We start from the raw sequence: 7,500 nt of genomic DNA on the forward strand, positions 1-7,500 counted from the left end.
GTATTCTTATTTGGTTCATAACACTTATGCATTGATTCCTTTTTATTGACTTCACTTTGGGGCATTTTGTCCCTTCTTTATTGTGTTATTATTATTATTATTTTTTTCTTCTTTTCCATCATCATTTTTCCATTTTTTTTTCTTTTCTTTTCATCATTTTTTCTTTATATATTTTCCTCTCTTTTTTTTTCTTTCAAACTAAATACAAGAACATCAATGCATAAGGTTTCTACATTCAATTTATACATGAATATGTGCCCAATTCCTAAACATAAAAGTGTACTGCCCCTTTTATCCCATCCAATGTTCCCAAGCCTCACCAACTTGAATAATGAACACTCTCACTAGCCTAGGTTAATCAAGGATCCAAACAAGGACTTTTCATTGGTTTTCCGCCTTGGGCTTGTAATGAGCTAAATTGAGAATAAGTTGGTTAAGCATAGGCTCAAAATTGGCTAATCAAAGGAATATAAAAGGGTTGGCTATTTGGATAAGTGGCTAATAAAATAATGGCCTCAATCATATAAATGCATAAATACAAGAAATAAATGGATATATGGAATCAAGCAAATTAAGGATCACAATCATAGAAAGAAAGCAATTTCACACAAGAATGGAAAATAGGTGGTTATAAAATGTAACCACATCAATAGGCTCAAGTCTCACAAGCTTGTGTTCTCAATTCAATACATGCTTCACAAGGTATGAAATTCAAGCAAGTTTTCAAAAATTTTCTTTCAATCAATTGGGTTAATGCCCTCTATTTAAGCTTCTTGAAAAATCCCAATGTTTGACTAAGCATTGTTGTGATTGAAAAATCCAAAAAAATTTTCTTAGTTCACCCTTCCCTTTTTCACTCAAAATCAATTTCTTATGCAAAAAGGGTGACTAAGTATTTGCAATTCAAAAATATGATTTCTAATCACAACCTCAACTAAAAATAAAGATATGCAAAAATGTATAAAGAAAAATCCAACTAAAAGTATGAAATCTATCATCTAAAACATCTAAAGATATCCATAAGCATCAAAGTATCTAAAATCCAAAATAAATCCAAAATAAGCAGTAAAAGTATCTAAAATAAACTCAAAATACATCAAATATACACAAAAGGTGTGCAAAGTGAGATAGCTAGAAAAGTGGCTAAAATGTTCACCGGTATCTAATGATGCCACCAGCTACCTTCCCACACTTAAGATCAAGCATCGTCCTCGATGCTAATCCTGAGGATCTGGGATAGGTACACCGGTAGGCTCTGGCTGTGGCGGTGGTACCGGCTGAGACTCCTGTGTCTGAGGTGGTGCCCCCATATGTGCTGGCTCAGCCACATGAACACCCTCAGTCTGTAAGTCTGCGTGCTCCTCCTCATGGGTCTCCTCATCAGAACCGGAAGACTCTGGTAGAGGTGGCAGCTCAAGGCTCTGGGCCACGAACATCTGGTCAATCCGATCTAGGCGACGCATGACCTGGCGCTGGCTGCGCTCCATGTATCGGAAGAGACGCTGAACTAACAGGTAAAGCGGCTGAGGTGCTGCTGCGGTAGATGCTCCTGCAGGGGCTGAGGATGAAGAGGGTCCAGCTCCCTCAACTGCTGCTCTGGCTCGAGATCGGCGGCGCGAGGCGGGCCTCTCGTGCACCCAAGATTCCCACGGAATAGTAACTGGCTCCTTCTGAGGGAGCGGTGGAGGTGGTGATACATCATCCTGGTGCCACGGAACTCCGGCCCGCTGAATCATCTGAGTGACCAAGACCGGAAAAGGAAAGAGACCTCGGATGTGGGCCCTCCACATGAACCGCCTGATCAGCTGGGGGTAATAAACATCTCTCCCCTCCATCACACAGCTGATCAAGATCAACATGGCAACTGGGATCTCTGTGAAATGAGTCGTAGGCATGACGTAATGAGCGAAGATCTGCTGCCAAGTCTTGGCCTCTCGGCTCAGATAACTAAAGTGCATCCCCTTGGGTGTCGTGTTATCAGCATCCATAACCCAAGGAGCATCCGGAGTAGCTACCACTGCCCTCAATGCCTCAAAATCAAAAGTCATGCAGTGAAGGTCTATCTCGGCCTGCATGAATGCATCAGTGTCACTGGTCCTAGGCCGGCAAGTAAGGGCGTCCTCTATGGCCTACTCTGTGATGGGTACCTCAATCCCCCTAACAAGTACCGAATCAAGGGTGTGGCGGAAGAAATTGCAATAGAACTCCTGCACCCAAGATCGGTTCATCCGGCTCAATTCCCTATCCAAAAAGGCCAAACCCATCCGGTCAATACGCTGGTGGATGATGTCGGTCAAATCTGATGGAATAACCAGCTTCTTTTCAGTATTCAGATTCTTTGAATTGTAGCTTGGGAATCTGAATTCATAATAGAGATTGGGGAATTTGACCGTATCCTGAGCCGGTAGTAATTGGTTTGCTTTATCCGTATCATGTAGAGGGTTTTGAGCATAGGCAAGTAGTGAAGCAAAAGTGGGATTTGGTGTTTTCTTTCTCTTTTTGGAGGATGATGCCTTTCCTTTTCCTTTATCCGACATCCTGAAAAGTAGAATGGAATATAGGCAATTAAACACTTAGCATGAAGCAAGTAAGACATTTTCAGGCTGTAAGATAGATGGCAAGCAAACATGATGTGAATTAAACTTGAAACATGGACATCAAGTAAGAATCAGAGAACATAGCCATAAACCAAGAATTCAATGTTTCCAATAATGTGCACAATTTATGAGGAATAGGCATGTTCATCATCATGGCTCAAAGTGATGGTCAAGTGGGTTAAAAATGCAAGTGAATGTCAATTTCAGGAGTCAAATAAAAAGAACAAAAATTAGCCCAATTATGAACTTGCGTGCATTAGGCAAATGTTTAAAGAATTAATATGCCAAGTTCAATTTGTTAATAAAGACTAGAAAGAAAATAATTCTTGAAAATTGGGCAGCATTCCGGCTTAAAATTGGACGTTCCCGGATTGCAACATAGCATAAGCAGCATGAATACAATATCAACCAATCGCAGTAGCAATAAGAAAGCATCCAGGCAGCACAAATTTCATACAGAGCAACTCAAATTTGGCACTTAGCAAACAAGCAAGCAAACAGAAAATAAACACAAACGGAGCACTTATCAGGCCTAGAATCCTCTATCCAGCCCTAGCTACCTAACCGCAATTATTTCTAACTAATTCTAACATACAACATTTGAATGCAGACTATCTAACAGAAAATTATAGTAATTAACAGAAATGAAAAATTGGAGCAGGAACCTGGGAGCGGGGAGGAACTGAGAATGGGAAAGGGAAATGGGACTGGGCAGGGTCGGCAGAGGTGGAAGCTTGCACCGCCGGGGACGGTGGCGGTGAAGATGGCGGCAGCCGCGGTTTTGCAAGGAAGCAGAGAGAGAGAGAGAGAGTGGATATCGGCTAGTGGATGAGAGAGAGAGAGCGAATGGGAGTGGGTGGTGACGACAGCGCAGCCGCCGGTAGTGGTGAAGGTGGTGATTGGTTGACAACGGCGATTGAGGACGTGGATGGACGAGAGAGTGAGAGGACGTGGGCGATTGGGATGATGGCGAGAGGAGGGGTTGACCGTGCGGTGGTGGCCGGCGGAGCACCGGCGGTTGAGGGTGAGAGGAGGAAAAAGATGAAAATGGGGAGGAGAGGGGGTTTTGCGCGACTGCGCAGTGTGCGTCGCGCATTAGGTTATCATCATTTTGAATCGACGTGGGCGCGCACCTTGCGCGTCCGCGTGCATTGGTACAACTAGGGACCTACGCGTGCGCGCACAATGCGCTCACGCGTGGATGATCAAGATAGGCAAGGACGCGTGCGCGTACTACGCGCGCACGCGTGCCAGGAGTTGGACTAGAGGCTTAAAGTTGGCCCACATGAGGCCTAACTCTCTGGTCAATGGCCTGGAGGTTGCACTATTAGGCCTGCGCGTGCGCAGCATGTGCGCGTCCGCGTATAATTGACAGTTCACCATAGGGCGCGCAAGCGCGATACGTGCGCTCGCGTCCTTTTCATCTCTTGGCTTATGGACGCGCACGCGGCATGTACGCGTCCATGCGAGCTGAGTTGGGCCAGGGGCTTATTGTTTGCCCAGAGCCGGCTCAACTCTCTGGGTGTTGGCCCAGAAGTTGCAGCAGCCGATTGACGCGTACGCGGCAGGTGTGCGTACGCGTGCGTTTCCTTATAGTTGTATGGACGCGCACGCACATAGTGCGCGTAAGCGTGGATTGAGTTGGGCTTGAGGCACAATGCTGGCCTATAAGAGGCCCAACTCTCTGGAATATGGGTGATGATGTACCCGCTCATGGACGCGTGCGCGTATATGGTGCGCGCGCGTCCACCCCCTCTTTTTTTTTTCTTTGAAATGCCTAAAAGCTCTAATTGCCCAAAGACTCCCCATGGTGCCTATAACTCCTTATTTAGTCAAAATCACACACTTTTTAAAATGCAAGTTGGTTTTGAGATTTATTCTATTTCTACTAAGCACAACATACATGTTAATATGCTAGCAACTAGTGTACACAAACAAGCTAATTATGAAGTGAAAAACTACCTACAATGGTAACTCAAATCACTTATTAAACCAAATTAAAAAAGAAATATGGAAAGAGTTTACCATGGTGGGGTGTCTCCCACCTAGCACTTTTAGTTAAAGTCCTTAAGTTGGACATTTTGAGATGCTTGTTGTCATGGTGGCTTATGTTTGTACTCTTCTTCGAATTCCCACCAGTGTTTGCTCTTCCAATAGCCTCCGGGATCCCAATTTAAACGTACAAGGCCTTCAAGGGGGCCTAAGCAAGTAACGAGGCCCTTAAGTTGATAGTGGTCTATGTATGTTCCGGGGTCCCATACTTTATTTGTCAACCCCTTTTCTTCTTGATCTTCATGCTTCCAATAGGGTGACAAACTTATTGAATTTTCCTTGTAACTCATACTCATCATCTTAATCCCATCGAGTTTGGCTTCACTCGGCTTTTGAAGCTCAAAGTTTGATCTTCCGTCCTTTATGCGCCTTGTTTCCCATTGTCCACCAACATCCAATCCGTTCTTACTCTCTAGCCCACAAAGGGTTCTAAGTTGACCGTCCGTTTCTAACAACGCATATTGATATGGGCCAAGAAAATTAAAGGATGAGATGATTACCCACTCAATTTGTGATTGGGACGGCGACTTAACAAGGAAGGTATTCAATGATCTTGACATTGTAGGTTCCACTTCCTTTGGCTTCTCCATGATGATTTCCATCTTTTGATAACTCTTTTTAAATTCTTCTTGTTTGCTAACTTCCTTCAAACCTTTATCATTGATCAAGTTATGTGTTGGAGGTTGCGCACCCTCCTCAACATTGGCTTCACATTCGAAGGGGGAAGCTTTAACAAGATCACCATTGTCACTTGATGTAGAGTTATTTTCGTTGATGGGACTTCCTTCTTGTTCAACCTCCTCTAGGTCTTCTTCCACTTCTTTATCTTTAACAATCTCTATTTCCTCCGCTTGTTGCAACACACACTCCATTTCCTTGTGCTTAACTTGAGACTCTAAAGTCTCTCTCATACCTCCCTCTTTGGTTGCTTTCTCACAATCATCCGTGAACTTATTTTGCTTGTGATATGAATCCCAAGAATATATCTTTTGACGGATGGTTGCTTGAAGTCGATCCATTTCTTCCTTGAAACGATCCCTTAATTCTTGTTCCGCTTTACTAACATAAGTAGGATCATATTGCTCTTGGATTAATGGACATTGATATGCTTCCATGGAGGTTTGTGGCGGAGAGGAGAAATCATAATATCGTTGGAAAGAAGATTCATCAAAGCTTTGAGGTGGGAGGTCATTTTGGTTATTGGTAGAGGGTGAAATTATACGGGACGTAAATTCTTGGAGGGTAGAGGTGAAACTAGTGAAGGCGGTTTGGAGCTCTTCTTGCTCTTGAAGAACGATACCAAGTGCATCGTCCATGGGGACTTGGGTTGGAGGGTAAAAATGTTGGAGTGGTGGTGATTCAAGGGTCGCTTGTTCATAATCGTCACAAGGGTATGCATAGGGGGGATATAGATTTGGATCATATGTGGGCACTTGGTGGAAATAAGATGTGGGTTGAGAATATGGTGCATAGAATGGTGGTGGTTGAGTGGTATAACCATGATAAGAGTCATCATATTCGTAGGAATGATATGCATTATAGGAAGGATTACCATCATAGTAACTTGAAGGGGAAGGTTGCCATGATGATTGCTCATATGGATATGGCTCCCCTCCTAAGAATTCATCTCTCCCACAATGTGAGCCATCATTCAAGTTTTCATCACCTACAAAATAGTCATAGTTATATCCAAAACCACAAGGATGAGAATTCATAGTGGCAAATAGAAACAAAACCAATAGAGATCTTAAAACTAACAAAAACTAACAAACAAACAAAAGACAAACATATTCACAATATTCACATATTTACATTAACCGAAAACATGGCACTCATGCGCATTCCCCGGCAATGGCGCCATTTTGATGAATGAATTTTTGCCGGTGTAGAAATTATCAAGTGATCAATCGTAGTATAGTCTAAACCGACGCAAAATCCATCATCAAACAAATCTACAATCTATAATCGAGAGTATTAGTCCCGAGTCGTTCTTCCCTAGGAATGCTACAAGGATGCATGTTATTGGTTAAGTGGTCTTTTGTGGCTTGAAGAATGTGGCATAAGAGTGCTAATAAAAGAAAACAACAATCAATCTATATTAAAAGCCTTGGCCAAGGTTGAACTTTGGAAGTTCCATCACTATAGCTTCCTTCAATTGTGATGACAAAGGAGTGTTGCTTTACTTAGTTAACCCCCAATTATAGAGGAAAGTCAAGTAAAAGTAATTAACTCAAGTCACAAGTCCTAGTCTTACCCTAAGGAAGTCTAGCTTTAGTGCACTCTAAGTCAATTAGCAATCCTCAATTCTTAATCAACAATTGACATCCATTATTCAAGTGTCTCCAATGACTCAACCACTAGGCCAAGTGAGGGAATACTACTCCATATCTAAAGTTGGCATTTTCTCAAACATTTGGAGGGCAAGAATGAAAGACATAGTAAAATTGAGAAGAGATTTAGAATCAAAGCAATTCAACACAAGAGATTAACAACAATCAACAATGAACAACAATGAAAATGAGATCTTCAATGAATCAATAGAATCCAAAACAACAAAGTTAAACCTAAGATCTACAAGAATTGAACAATTACAACACTAATTGAGATTAGAGATGAGGATCTACAACATGAACAAAGTAAATTGAGAGTGGCAATAGATCTCACCAAAGAATGGTTGAAAATTGAGAAATTGAAGATGAATCCTAGAGAGAAGTTGGAGTTTCTCTCTCTACAAATGTAACTAACTAAAATTATCTATCTCATGATCTCCAATTAGTCTATGGATGTGAATGTGTTAATGTGTGTTAATGTGTTGTCAATCCCCTTCAATCCTTGGCTCTTATATGCATTT

The sequence above is a fragment of the Arachis stenosperma genome, chromosome 1 (assembly GCF_014773155.1).
Source record: "Arachis stenosperma cultivar V10309 chromosome 1, arast.V10309.gnm1.PFL2, whole genome shotgun sequence".
In the NCBI taxonomy this organism is placed as follows: domain Eukaryota; kingdom Viridiplantae; phylum Streptophyta; class Magnoliopsida; order Fabales; family Fabaceae; genus Arachis; species Arachis stenosperma.